This window comes from Pinus tabuliformis, chromosome X (assembly GCF_031772625.1).
Source record: "Pinus tabuliformis cultivar Carrire ecotype Pingquan chromosome X, CPIR1, whole genome shotgun sequence".
Classification (NCBI taxonomy): Eukaryota; Viridiplantae; Streptophyta; class Pinopsida; order Pinales; family Pinaceae; genus Pinus; species Pinus tabuliformis.
The window spans coordinates 570,657,195-570,671,255 of NC_142308.1; the positions used below are offsets into that span (position 1 = coordinate 570,657,195).

General features: G+C 36.7%; 1 pseudogene; it reads left to right on the forward strand.

Annotated features, from left to right (window-relative positions):
* The window catches only part of LOC149141297 (E3 ubiquitin-protein ligase APD1-like), a 31,015-nt pseudogene extending 17,491 nt beyond the window's left edge, over nt 1-13,524 (forward strand).
* The last annotated feature ends 537 nt before the right edge of the window (nt 13,525-14,061 follow it).

Genomic DNA, 14,061 nt, shown 5'->3' on the forward strand with positions numbered 1-14,061 from the left:
TAATTAATTCACTAATTATTAACTCATAAAGAAACTAAAGAATACATCAGTTAACTCAGTGCATGGACAGTTTAACAGAGACAAGTGTTAGAGGTGAGTGAAAGGGCGAGACAGCTGTCAGTTGTGACTATAGTTGTGCATGAGATCTTGCACAATCAGTGGGATTGAGTAATTCCAATGAGAACTGTGTAGTGTGTTCCAATATCAAGGCAATTGTAGCTTGTGCTCACGTGATTCTCTTGCAGGATTGTGCAGTGGAGGCAGGCAAAGCAACGGAGGAGATTTGAACCTGTGACTTGTTCGGATCTGAGCTAGTTTTGTGTGTAACAGGTGGAGATACTACTGAGTACTTGAGAGGAGTATTGTAATATGTATTGTTACATGTTCTCAATCATTAATATACAGATAGTGTGGGGTTTTCAGATGTAAGCTTTCCCCGGGTTACATACTGTGTTAATGTGTGCATGCGATTGATGTTTCATTGTTTTTAATGCTGCTAAATTGATGATCAACGTAGAGGAGGTTATGTATTATGCATGTATTCCGCAATAGTGTATAATCGGGATAATCTCTGTGAATAAGTGTTTATTATTCAAAATTTCTACAATTTTTATCACCATTCACTCCCTAAAACCCTTGAACATTTCCACCATTAAGCTCAAAATTCATTGAAATGACCAAATTTTTAGCTATTAACAATTTATTAATTAATTACTTGCAAATGGTTTTATTGAAAACTTATTTTATCTGATTTTTTATTGAAATATTCAACTTTTTATGTATGTTGACGAATGTGTGTTAGTAATGGGCCTACTTACGACTTTTTAATGATATCCTTCCTTGTCTGAAGTTTACATTTGTTGTAAAATGATTATTTATTCAATTTGCATCATAATGTGTATTTCACCAACACTTATGTGCTTTATTCCAAGTTATAAATCAAAAGTGTAAATAGACTAAAAATTCCTTTCAACTTCACAACCCATTATACACTCATAAAAATTAGTTGAAAATCAATTAGATATATGGTGTTCATTCAACATTAATTAAGACACACAAACTTGGCCCATTGTGTTAACCCAATGAAGAGGGGAATGGAACCACAAATTCATTTAACAAGTGATAGAATAGCTTAACCAATAGGAAAATGGGCTCACAAGTTCATGTCTTTAACGACCCACTAATTCAATTAAAGAAGGGTTCCCAAGCATCTATATCCTTCGTAGTGCACCAAAATTATAGTTAAATGGTGCAAGGAAGCTAGTGATTCTTGGGGGGGGGATTAATTGGGAGGGGCTTGAAACTCCTTAGCATCTACCTTAATGGATCTAAGAACTCTCCATTATAAATATATGTATCTATATCTTGATTTTGATTATATTTTAGATTCCACATTCTCCATGTTTAGGGTTAGACACAAGTTGAAAATTAGAAGTTGTAATCTTGAAGGCATTTCCATTGATGAAATAAAGTAGTTGTTTTAGAGCTGACTTAAAGTATATTACAATTTCATTAGTTCTCTATTATTCAAGGCCCACTTGAAGAGGGTTTGCTAGTGAATACACATGTCTATGTACATTTATGATTTTCATCTAGATATTGTAACGATGTGCTTTATAATTCCTTGGTTTTAGTATCCCATGTTTCATGGGTGACTGAGTTATTTTATGTTTTATTTCAATATCTAGGTTGTTCATTATATTCTTGTTGAATTTATTTCACCAACATGCCATGACCACGTATAGCACCATATAGTGTTAAGCTTTATTTCTTATAGCATTCAACTTGTTTTCCATATCAATTAGATTTCTTTCATGTAACATTTAATTGCCATTTTAATGGTTATTTACTTTCAAGTATATAGTTTCAATTTTTTAAAGTGTAAAGGGGTTCTAAAGCATTGAGCTTGAAGAGGAAAAAAAAACAATCTATGACTCAAATGACTTGTGTGCTAGAATGCATAAACCTTTGCTAGGATAAGCTAGTTACAGTAGTTACTTTTAAAATCAAATAGTTTACAATATCAATAATTCAATTGAAGATAACAAGCTAAAAATTGAAGACCATCTGATTCTACAAGAACACAAAGATGTATTTTTTTAAGAAATACTAAGAATGCCTCTAAAAAGAGACATTGAATTTTCAACATAACTTACACCAAGATCAGTGCTTGTGTCTAAGGTGCCTTATAGAATGAGCATGCCTAACAGGTGGAATTGAAGATATAGGTAAAGGAAGTGTTGGAAAAGAGGTACATCATGCCTAATTTTTCTCCATGGGGAGCACCAACATCATTTGTTAAAAAGAAATATAGTACCCTTAGATTATGCATTGACTGTAGATAGTTGAACATGATGGCCATCAAGAAAAAATATCCAATGCCCATAACTGATGACCTCTTTGAGAAATTGAGAGGAGCCACAATGTTTTCAAAAGTATACTTGAACTTTAGACATCATTGTGTTAGGATCAAGGATGAGGATATCTATAAAACTAAATTCAAGATTACGTATGGGCACTACGAGTTTATGATGGTGCCATTTGGACTAAAAAATGCAACAGTTATCTTTATGTGCCTAATGAACAATATACTCAACAAGTATAAGTTTGAATTGGTCTCAATTGATGACGTCTTAGTGTATTCAAGGACTAAGGAGGAGCATGAAGAACATCTCAAGGTGTTATTAGAGGTGCTAAGGGAGCATTGGCATTATACCAATTTTAGTAAATTCGATTTATTTCAATCACGAGTAAATTATTTGGGTCATGTCATTTCGAAAGGAGTGGTAGTAAATCCCGAGAATATCAATGCAATCACGGAATGGCCTATCCTCAAAATGTATAAGAAGTAAGATCTTTTGTGGGATTAATAAGATACTATAGGAGGTTTATTCAAGAATTTTCAAGGATTTAACATCATAATAAAAACCCAAGGAGTAAAATTTGAACATAAAAGTGTGCAACAAGATTTGAATAGCTAAAGTACCTTTTAACAAATGCCCCCTTCCTAAAGATTGCAAATCCAAGAAATGGCTTTGTAGTTGGAAGGACTTAGTGGATTTCTCATGCAAAAGGGACATGTGATCAACTATGAATCTAAGAAATTAAATGAGCATGAAAAGCATTATGTAACACATGATTTAGAGCTTGCATACATTGTTCATGCTTTAAAATGTGGAGGCACTACTTGCTTGGGAGAAAATTCGTATTGTGACAAATCATAGTGGGAAGGGGCACCTGTTTGATCAACCCCAATTGAATGCTAGGAAAGCTAGGAGGATGGATCTTATTATTGAATTTGACTTTGAGATATGGCACATTAAGGGAAAGGAAAATCGAGTAGCACATGCACTTAGCCAGAGCATGCAGATAATACAAATGAGAATAATAAGTATCTGTGAATCGGATTTAAAATAAAATAAACCAAATATGTCCTACAAGGTGATAAACACTTCAAGAATTTAAGTGGATGATTGGAGCAAAATCCCAAGGGGGAATGGGAGAAGGGTATCCGCTAACAAAATAAGATAGCTTATTGATGTAGAAGGAAAATTTGTACATACCAAATTTAGAAAATTTGAAGAGACACATAATGGAAAAACTCCATAAGAGGCCTTATTCCAGTCACCTAAGCTATCAAAAGATGATAAAAAACATGAGAAATTTATATTATTGGCCTAGAATGAAGAAGGAAATTGTTGAAAACATTTCTAAATGTTTGGAATGTCAACATGTTAAAGTTGAACATAAGCATATAGTAGGGTTTTTGCCACAAATTCAAATTCTTGAATGGAAGTGCGAAGTAATGTTTATGGACTTCATCATTGGTCTATCAAGGACCACAAAGCAACATGATGCAGTCATGGTGGTGATGGATAAATTGAGAAAGGCATCTCACTTTATCCCCATGAAATCCACCTATGAATCAATCAATATTGCCCATTTTTTTATGAAAGATACTTTCAAGTTGCATGGCATTCCCAAGAAAATCATATTTGATCGAGATGCCAAGTTTACTTAAATTTCTTGGAAATATGTGTTTGCAAGTTTTGGGACATAATTGGCATTTAGTACAGATTACTGTAGGTTTTAACCCCGTACCGAACTTACGTGCATACGAATTCTAAAACACAAAAAATAAATAATGTGAGAGCAGAACACATAAAACACATATACACAGATATTTTCCCCTGGATCCCAAAACTGGGACTACGAGCTTGATTTTTCATTATGTTCCTTTCAATGTTACAATACATATTTATACATGCCGAAGCATCCAATACCATGGACCGAAAACCATCGCGTCCAAAAAAACATGTGCGAAAATCATGCACAAAACCATAGGTGGTTCGCCCAACCTAACATAGGGTCCAAAACCAAAATTTTCTGGGGCGCTGCCCCGGACTCCTTAAAGTGGGGTTATGAGTGCCCCTCAAACCCCCTATTAACTACGTGGAAAGAATATAACATAACCCAACATTATCCCACTTGTTGTTTTCTTTCCACAGGGGACCACAAGAGAGCTTAGTCATTTTTCCAGCCCTGAAATGCCCATTGTCTCTCTACACCAAGAGAAATTCTCAGAGCTCACAGATTTTGTCAATGCATCTGCAATATTCTTCAAAGTGTCCACCTTTACTAGCAACACCTTTTTGTCTTCTATCATATCCCTCACAAAGTGATACTAAACATCAATGTGCTTTGTCTTTGAATGATATGCAGGGTTCTTTACCAAGAAAATTTCACTTTGGCTGTCACAGTCTATCCTTATAGCTCCTTGTACTAACCCCATACTTGAACACAATCTCTGCAACCAAACTACTTCCTTGCTTGCATGAGTGGCTGCCATGTATTCTACCTTTGTAGTTAACAGTGCCACTATAGATTGTTTCTTACTCATCCAACTGACTGCACCTCCAAATAGGTTAAACACATACCCACTTGTAGATCTTCTCTGATCCAGATCTCCAGCCCAGTCTGCATCAACAAAGCCATGAATATCGAACACTCTATCCAATCCTGGTCTTCCTTGGTAGCACAAACCATAATCACTACTGCCACGCAAATACCTGAAAACTCGCTTCACTACTGTCCAGTGCTCCTTCCCTGGTTTTGACATAAACCTTCTCAATACTCCCACTGCATGTGCAATGTCTAGTCTAGTACAGACCATTGCATACATCAGGCTACCGACTGCCCTTGCATATGGAACACGGGACATGTCCTCTTCCTCTTCTTGTGTCTTGGGACACTGTTCAGCAGATAACCTCACACCTACTGGAATAGGAACCTTCACTGGTTTACTATCCTGCATATTAAACCTCTGCAATATTGTCTCGACATACTTCCCCTGGTTTAACCAGAGCTTCCTCTTTGCCCGATCTCTTTTAATTTCCATGCCCAAAATATAGTTTGCAGCACCAAGATCTTTCATGTCAAATTTGGAGGACAATTGGGTCTTCAAATCTTGGATAACTTCTTTTTCATTTCCAACCAACAACATATCATCCACATACAAGACCAGATAAATAACACGGTCACCAATTAATTTAAAATACACACAGTGATCTGCTTTGCATCTGGTGAAGCCAAGTCCCCGTATAAATGTATCAAATTTTTGATACCACATCCTTGGTGACTGTTTTAACCCATATAGATACTTCTTTAACTTACATACCAGTTCTTTCTTACCCTTCACCGCAAAGCCTTTAAGTTGCTTCATGTAGATCTCCTCTTCCAGATCCCCGTGAAGAAATGTTGTTTTCGCATCCATATTTTCTACCTCAAAATCAAAAGCATCAGCAACAGATAAAAGTAATCTAATAGAAGTTACCTTGGCAACAGGAGAAAAAATATCACCAAAATCAATTCCTGGCACCTGGGAATAACCTTTTGCTACCAATCGAGCTTTGTATTTCTCCACTTTTCCTTCTGCATTTGTCTTCTTTTTGAACACCCATTTGCTGCCAATGGGTTTCCTTCTAGCTGGCAACTCCACTAGATCCCAAGCCTCATTTTTGTGCAAAGATGTCATTTCATCAACCATGGCCTCTTTGTAGAGTTTTCCATCCTCTGAATCCACTACTTCCTTCACAGTTCTGGGATCATCATTAGTAATAGACAAAGCAAAATTTGAACAGAAAGCAGATGGACTATACCTTTTTGGCTGCCTTCTTTCTCGAACTGATCTTCTCACAGCCAGAGTTTGTGGCTCTTCATCTTCTGATTCCTCCTTTACTGTAGAGTTTGATTCTTCCTCCTTTAGCTCAAACTCTATCTTCTTAGGTTCCTTTGGTTGGACTTCATGTTTAATGACATCTCTCACCTCTCTAAACACCACATCTCGGTTGTACATACCCTTCCTTGTTACTGGGTTCCAAAGCTTATAACCCTTTAAACCATCCTTATACCCAATAAAGATGCACTTTTTATATTTATTATCCAACTTTGTTCTTTTCTCCTTTGGAACATGTACATATGCATCACATCCAAATTCCCTCAGATGTGAAAGAGAGGGTTTCTTACCATTCCATACCTCTTGTGGAGTCTTGTCCTCCAACGTTGATGAAGGTGACTTGTTGACCAGGTAACATGCAGTATCCACTGCTTCTGCCTAGAATTCATGTCCTAACCCGGCACCACTGAGCATGCTTCTTGCCCTTTCCATCAACGTCTTGTTCATTCTTTCTGTAACTCCATTTTGCTGAGGTGTATATGGAGTAGTCTTCTGTCGTGCTATACCACACTTCTTGCAGAATTCTTCAAATTCCTTACTGCAAAACTCTCCACCATTATCTGTCCTCAGCACCTTTATCTTATTCTCTGTCTGGTTTTCCACTAGAGCCTTAAATTCTTTAAACCTATCAAAAACTTCAGATTTCTTCTTAAGGAAATATATTGATGTATTACTTGAGAAGTCATCTATAAATATACATAGTACACAGACTTACCCTGTGATGGAACCTTCACAGGTCCAAACGCATCACTGTGCACAAGCTCTAATATATGTTTTGCCCTCTTACCACCAAAGGGGAAACTCACCCAATTCTGCTTCCCGTATACACAATTTTCACAGAAATAAAATTCCAGAGAGCTATTACTCATACCTTCTACCATACCTTTACCATGAAGTATTCGAAGGCCCTTCTCTCCAATAAGTCCAAGCCTTTGATGCCACAGCATGGTCTTTTCTCTAGAGACCACTAGATTTTTTGCTCCACTTTCAGGAACCACGGAACTGTTGCACTCATCAACAATAGTGCTACCTTTCAGCTTGTACAGAGTTCCAATCCGAACTCCCTGCATCAATACCAGTGCTCCCTGAACCATCTTGCAGGTATCCTTCTCGAACACTGTTTTTACACCTGCATCATCCCTCCTACTAACAGAAATCAGATTTCTGGCTAATGCAGGAATATGCAGAACACCTGGAAGTGTTCTAACCCTTCCACCTTGTAGCTTCAACTTTACTTTTCCACGACCAATGATTCTAGCTTTCCTATCATCCCCCAAGAAGACATCACCACCGTCATATTTCTCATACTCACAGAACCACTCTCTATGGGGAGTAAAGTGAAAGGATGCACTTGAGTCAATCAACCATGCCTCATGATCTACATGTGTACTTGAAGAAGCCAAGTACACATCCCCACCTCCATCTGAGGTGGTTTTCACCTCTGCAGAAGGAGCCTCATCAGATCCCTTTCCTTTGTCAGGAGCTTTAGATTTACAATGCCTTTTGAAGTGGCCTTCCTTTCCGCATTTCCAACACACCACCTTTACAGGTTTTCTTGGAGATTTAGATCTCCCACTCGATGACTTATTTTGTTTCTGTTCTGGGACCGTCCTCGTACAGACAAGGCATCACCATTTTTGCTCTCCATATTTTTCTGTCTCATCTCCTCCGTCAGCAACGCTGAGACTATTTCATCAAACTACAAGGCAATTGCATTGCTACCTATTGCAATAACCAGACTATCCCACGAATCTGGTAGAGAACACAACAAACTAATGCACTTATCTTCATCTGAAATTTTAATATCAACAGATGCTAATTGACTTACCACATTAATAAATGTGCTCAGATGCTCTGTCACCGAGTCTCCATCTTTCATCCTCAGGTTATACAGCTTTTTCCGCAGGAACAGTTTATTCACCAGAGACTTAGATTGGTATGAAGTCCCTAACTTGTCCCACAAATCCTTTGTTGTAGCTTCCCCTGATACATTCAGCAATACTAAATCTAAGACACAAAATCATATTGTTCTCTTTGCCTTCCGATCCAACTTCTTCCATTCTTCATCGGACACTCCCGTTGGTTTAGTACCCGGATCTACCGCGATCCACTGATCTTTATCCACCAACAGATCCTCTATCTTGAGTTTCCACAACTCAAAACTCTGACCATTAAATTTCTCGATCTCTATCTTTCCACTACTCGCCATCTTCTTTCAGCACCAGAATCAATCTCGCAGATCTCCCACTGAACAGGGTTTACCACAGGCCCGAGCGAAACCCCTCAGCAACAAAGGCGTCCCCGAATCCAAATCTGCTCTGATACCAAATGTAGGTTTTAACCCCGTACAGAACTTACCTGCATACGAATTCTAAAACACAAAAAATAAATAATGTGAGAGTAGAACACATAAAACACATATACACAGATATTTTCCCCTGGATCCCAAAACTGGGACTACCAGCTTGATTTTTCATTATACATGCCGAAGCATCCAATACCATGGACCGAAAACCATCGCGTCCAATACCATGGACCGAAAACCATCGCGTCCAAAAAAACATGTGTGAAAATCATGCACAAAACCATAGGTGGGTCTGCCCAACCTAACATAGGGTCCAAAACCAAAATTTTCCAGGGCGCTACCCTGGACCCCATAAAGTGGGGTTATGGGTGCCCCTCAAACCCCCTGTTAAATACGTGGAAATAATATAACACAACCCAAAAATTACCATCCTCAGACAAATGGACAAACAAAAAGGGTGAATAGAGTGTTGGAGGAAATGTTAAGGATGTGTATTATGCATCATCTCAAAAAGTAGGAAGGCTACTTACTTCAGATAGAATCTGCCTATAACAATGGCTAATAGGAATCACTAAAAATGAGTCCCTTTGAAACATTATATGGTATAAAATGTAATATTCCAACCAAGCGGGATTATCTAGTGGATCAAATTACACTTGGACTATAAATGTTAAAAAATGGAACAATGAGTGACAAATATCAAGCAGAATATGAAAGTGGCACAATATCGATAGAATAAATATACAAATCATTATAGCACTCATAAGAAATTTCAAGTAGGATAGCATGTGCATCTCAGGATCGAGCCTAAGAAAAAAGAAATAAAGTGGGATCATGTGCTAAGTTGGCACCACATTATTGTGGACCCTTTCAAATCTTAGAGAGAGTGGGACCAATAGCATACAGGCTACTCTTACCTCCTACCGTAAAGATACATGATGCATTCCATGTATCTTTGCTTAAGAAATATTTGCATGATGATAATAATATTATTGATTGGGTCATCATGTAAGTGGAACCTGGAGGATATTTTAATCTAGAACTTTAATGCATACTCGACAGGAGGGAGACCTTGCTCTACAACTAATTCATCGTACAAGTCAAGGTGTAATGGAAACACTTTGGAGTGGATGAGACATCATGGGAATTGAAGGATTCTGTGAAAATTGCATACCCACTTTTATTTTTTGTACATATCTATTAATATGAATGGTAGAACATTGAGAAAAATGTTCCTCTAATTCGGATGGGATTGTAACACCCCTTTTTAAAAACAATGTTTTGTAATATGTAACTAAGATTGATAACAATGGAATAACCTGCATCAAAACTTTAACAAACTTCATTTTATGTAAATAGTAACTCTTAATTGATATATTACTAAACCTAAAGAAGAAAGCAACCAACATGGATTCTCATGCCTGAGGGGAAAGTTGTAAGGGAGGTTTGGACAAGTTTCCTATCTTACATTAAATAATTTTTCTAATTTTTGACTTGGTTGTTGAACTACCCAACTATTAGTAGTTATGAGAGGAATGGGAGGGAGTGGTATCGAGCTACTCTGCAATTGTGGGCTACATATTCATTATGGATACTCTTGGTTGACCAGAAAACCCAAGGAGGGACCCTAAATTCACATACTAAGCAGTGCATGTGTAGATGATAAATAACAGACATACAAATAGAGAGGAGAGAATAGTTGAGAAATTCAACAGTGGCAAGGGAAAGAGATAAAGTGGGTGCAAGTGAACCACTGAAAACTCATGGGAATGAAATAGAACCACACATAGGTGCTAAGATTATGACTCTATACAAAGGGAGATAGAAATCCTTTTGAGTCATAGCAATCCTATGTGGAATTGTGATTTTAACTTAATCATACAAGGAAATCAGTGAAGGAACCTTTAACCTGAGTCAAAGGGAAAGAAGGAAATTGTGAATGGTTTATCTTATTCAAGCACATAAAGCACTAAGAAAAGGATAAGCACCAAGGGACAGCTAGATCAATGAAGGGCTCCATTTTTGTGCTATGCGGGACCATGGTGGAAATACTTCTATGTGTTCATAGGCCCAATCTCAATAATTGAAAGGTAGAATGAGAGTGACCTTCATGTCCTCTGCCCTGATTTGAAATCTATTGGTGGTGGCCAACTATAAGATATATATAGTGTATATTTACCTACAATTACGTGGAGAGTGGCTCTCCCTTCTTCATTTTCCAACATGTTTAAGTGAATTAAATAAGTATATATATTTCCCTACAAATGAATTGAAATTATTTTTTAGTGTTTGATGATTATTTTCACACTATTTAACATGTATGTTTGTAATGATAAGCTAGAAGTTTTTGTATTGGTTTACCAAATATGTATGTTTGATAAGCTAAATGTATTGGGTAGTTTTTCTTGGGTGCTATCTATTACTTCTATCATGAATGAATGTTATATAGAGAGGTCTTCTATGGAACAAGGTGATTGTGATGAATAGGTGATGTGTATTTTCGTAAAGGAAATGTATGAGATGACTTGAGCTCTAAGGCTCTTCATATATTCAATAATGTGAATATATTTTAGCAAGATAATCATGGGAGGAAATTGCAATGATTGTATCCCTATTTTGAATGAGAAGACTTGATAGTTATTCAATGATGGGAAACCTTATTGCCTCTAGAGGTAATCCAAAAGGTTTGACCCTCTATCTACAATATCTTTGAGTTGATAGTGTGACGTTTGTAGCTTCCAACGCAGAGAAATGAAGGAAAACTCATCTCAGGCTGGTGAAGTTCAGAAGATATGTCCATTGGTTATTTTATGTCTTTCTATTATGGAGATGTCATGTTGAAGGCAATGTTTTGGATAACTTCAGAAGCTAGAGAATATTCCTAAGTATTCAGAAGTCTTTTGATGAGGTTTATTTCCTACCATAGTTGATTTTAATCCTCTGAAATCATCTTGGGATCTTAGCGGAAGTTTTACAATTTTGGAATTGTTAGCAATAATCTTCCAAATTTGGGGATTAGAGGATTTGGCCCTCGCCCCTCGTCATATAATTTGATAAAGGGGCTATGACAAACAAATTAGCTAATATGAGTTTAAGTATAGAAGGATAAGATATTGGGTTGTCATGGTATTAGGTTATCGAGTGTTGGGTAACACATTGAACAACCTCTAATGTGAAACAAGGATAGTGATAGATATCAAAACATGTGTCGACTATTGGAGATTATTCCTATCAAATAGTTTTTATTATTCGATCGAGTGATTGTTATGAGTGCATTTTTTATTTTATCTAGGGGCTTGACGACCCAATGGATAGAAATGTCAATTGACAGAAAATTGGAGTTACTATAATTTACAATCTGTTAATTGGCAATTGAGGTCTCATGTTATCGATTATTGGATATCATATCAAATCTCTTCCTCATTTCCTTCTTTAAGGATGCAATATAAATTTAATTGTTCTATTGTAGCCGCTACAACAACACCCAAATTTTAGCCTATATATCTAATATTTTTGGTCCCCCTGCACTTTTCAAGGTCTTAACAAATATCCCTTTGGCTTGAACTTGTCAAAACCCCTTTTAGTTTTTCAGTTATCATCAAAGTCATAGGATTACTTATATTTTCATGAGCCATATTATTATTCCTTCCAGCCTCACTTCACCCTCATTCCCATTTCATGGATACATTAGGTATTATAGCAATTGCATACAATCAATGGTGGAAAGGGCCTTTCGGCATTGTTCTTTTATTCATGATTGTGTAAATAGAGGGTGCTTTTTGTTAAGAAGATACACTTATGAATGTCCTTACATGTTCACGTATGACACATTTTTAAGGTCCCATGGGATGAAGAAGATTCCAATCTCTTTACTTTACTACGAAGGTTTAAAGTTCCTCATTTCCCATATGGATCCCTATGGGTGTTGTTTGGCTTGTATCGCTCTAAACATGAGAATGGGGCTCAGCTATTCCTAGCTTCCGAAAACAAATAGATTGTTTGTTCAAGGAGTATCTATATCCGAAATCGTGAACCAACTCCAAGGCCCATACTTTATGGGTTCAAAAATCAACCTTCACTTAATGATGAAAAGGAATGGACTGTAAATCATCAAGTTACCTTGCCAAAATTTTAACATAAGGAATGGTCTTTATGGTTGGACAAGCAATTTGATATGAAATTGGAGTGTAGTGTGTTGTCAACTTCCAAATTGTTCTTTGTTATTTCTTAAGGTAAAGAGAATTACATGAAGTGGATCCAGGATCAAGGTAATCTCGATTGGTGTCTTGTGTGGAGACCTATTCATGGCCATGGCCATCTTTCTTTTAAAAACAAAAACAAAAAAAACTAAGGATGATGCTTATTATGTTGGCATAGAAAATCTTCACCAAACAAGCATGGAAATGTTGTTGAAGATTGAAATCATGCCAAAGTTACAAAATGAATGAGGTTTCTTTTGGTGTTTCTTGGATGCAAAGCCATGTGTAACTAGTTTATCACTCAAAGGGTCTGAATTTGGCATTCTAACATATCCTAATAAACCACAAGAAAGTGCATATATTCAGTTTAGGACTATCTCATACGACACTCACTGGGCAATGTGCATAATCATATATGGTGCATCAAGTTTAATGTTATTTTCAATCTAAAATTGCCAAAGGAAATCCAAAAAAAGAGCCAACTTTTATTCAGGAGTTTTGTCCATGAGTTTAAAAACTGACATTACCGCTTATTATGGAGCAGCACTAGTGGTTGGAAAATTATGCCACTATGATGATTCAAATATTAATACTTCGATAAATGACTAGGGGAGCTTAGAAATACTTGCAGCAAATTCGTGTATCATCTATTTAGAGGAACCGAAAAATAACCTTTTCCAACTCGTGACCATTGTGCAACATGTTATAATTACAGTATTAGGATGAAAGAGATATATCCAAAGTGCCCCATCTGCAAGCAACCTATTCAACAAACTATCTGCTAAATTTGTGATCTGCGACTTGCTCCCTTCCTCATTGCATTTTGGAAATGAAACGTAAAATCATCACATGAAATTAAATTTTAGTGCGTCTCTTAGTGCAAATTTAAAGCTAGGATTTGAATTAGCAACCTCCCCTCACGTGCTATCATTACTTGTTTTTCTTATGCTCGATCACATAATCATTTCATCTACCATGCTCACAAATACTTATTCCTCTCATGCGCATTTCCTTTGGACCCTCTATATGCACAAAATTATCATACACTCTCTCTTGATCATTCCCTTGCACATGCGCTCGATTCCTCCTTGGCTCTCTAATTTGGCATCCATAATTTCATAATCTCGCCCAACATCTTCTTTTCAATGATTTCCACCTCAAAATCTAATTCACAATTCATCATTTCAATTTCCCATTACTTGAAAATGTATTAACATAGTCGCACAAGCCTATTATGGTAAATAGTATAGACATGTTAGGGGAAATCACATGAGTTTTGAGGCGAAGTCATGTAAGTCCATTAAAGGGAACTGTATATATAT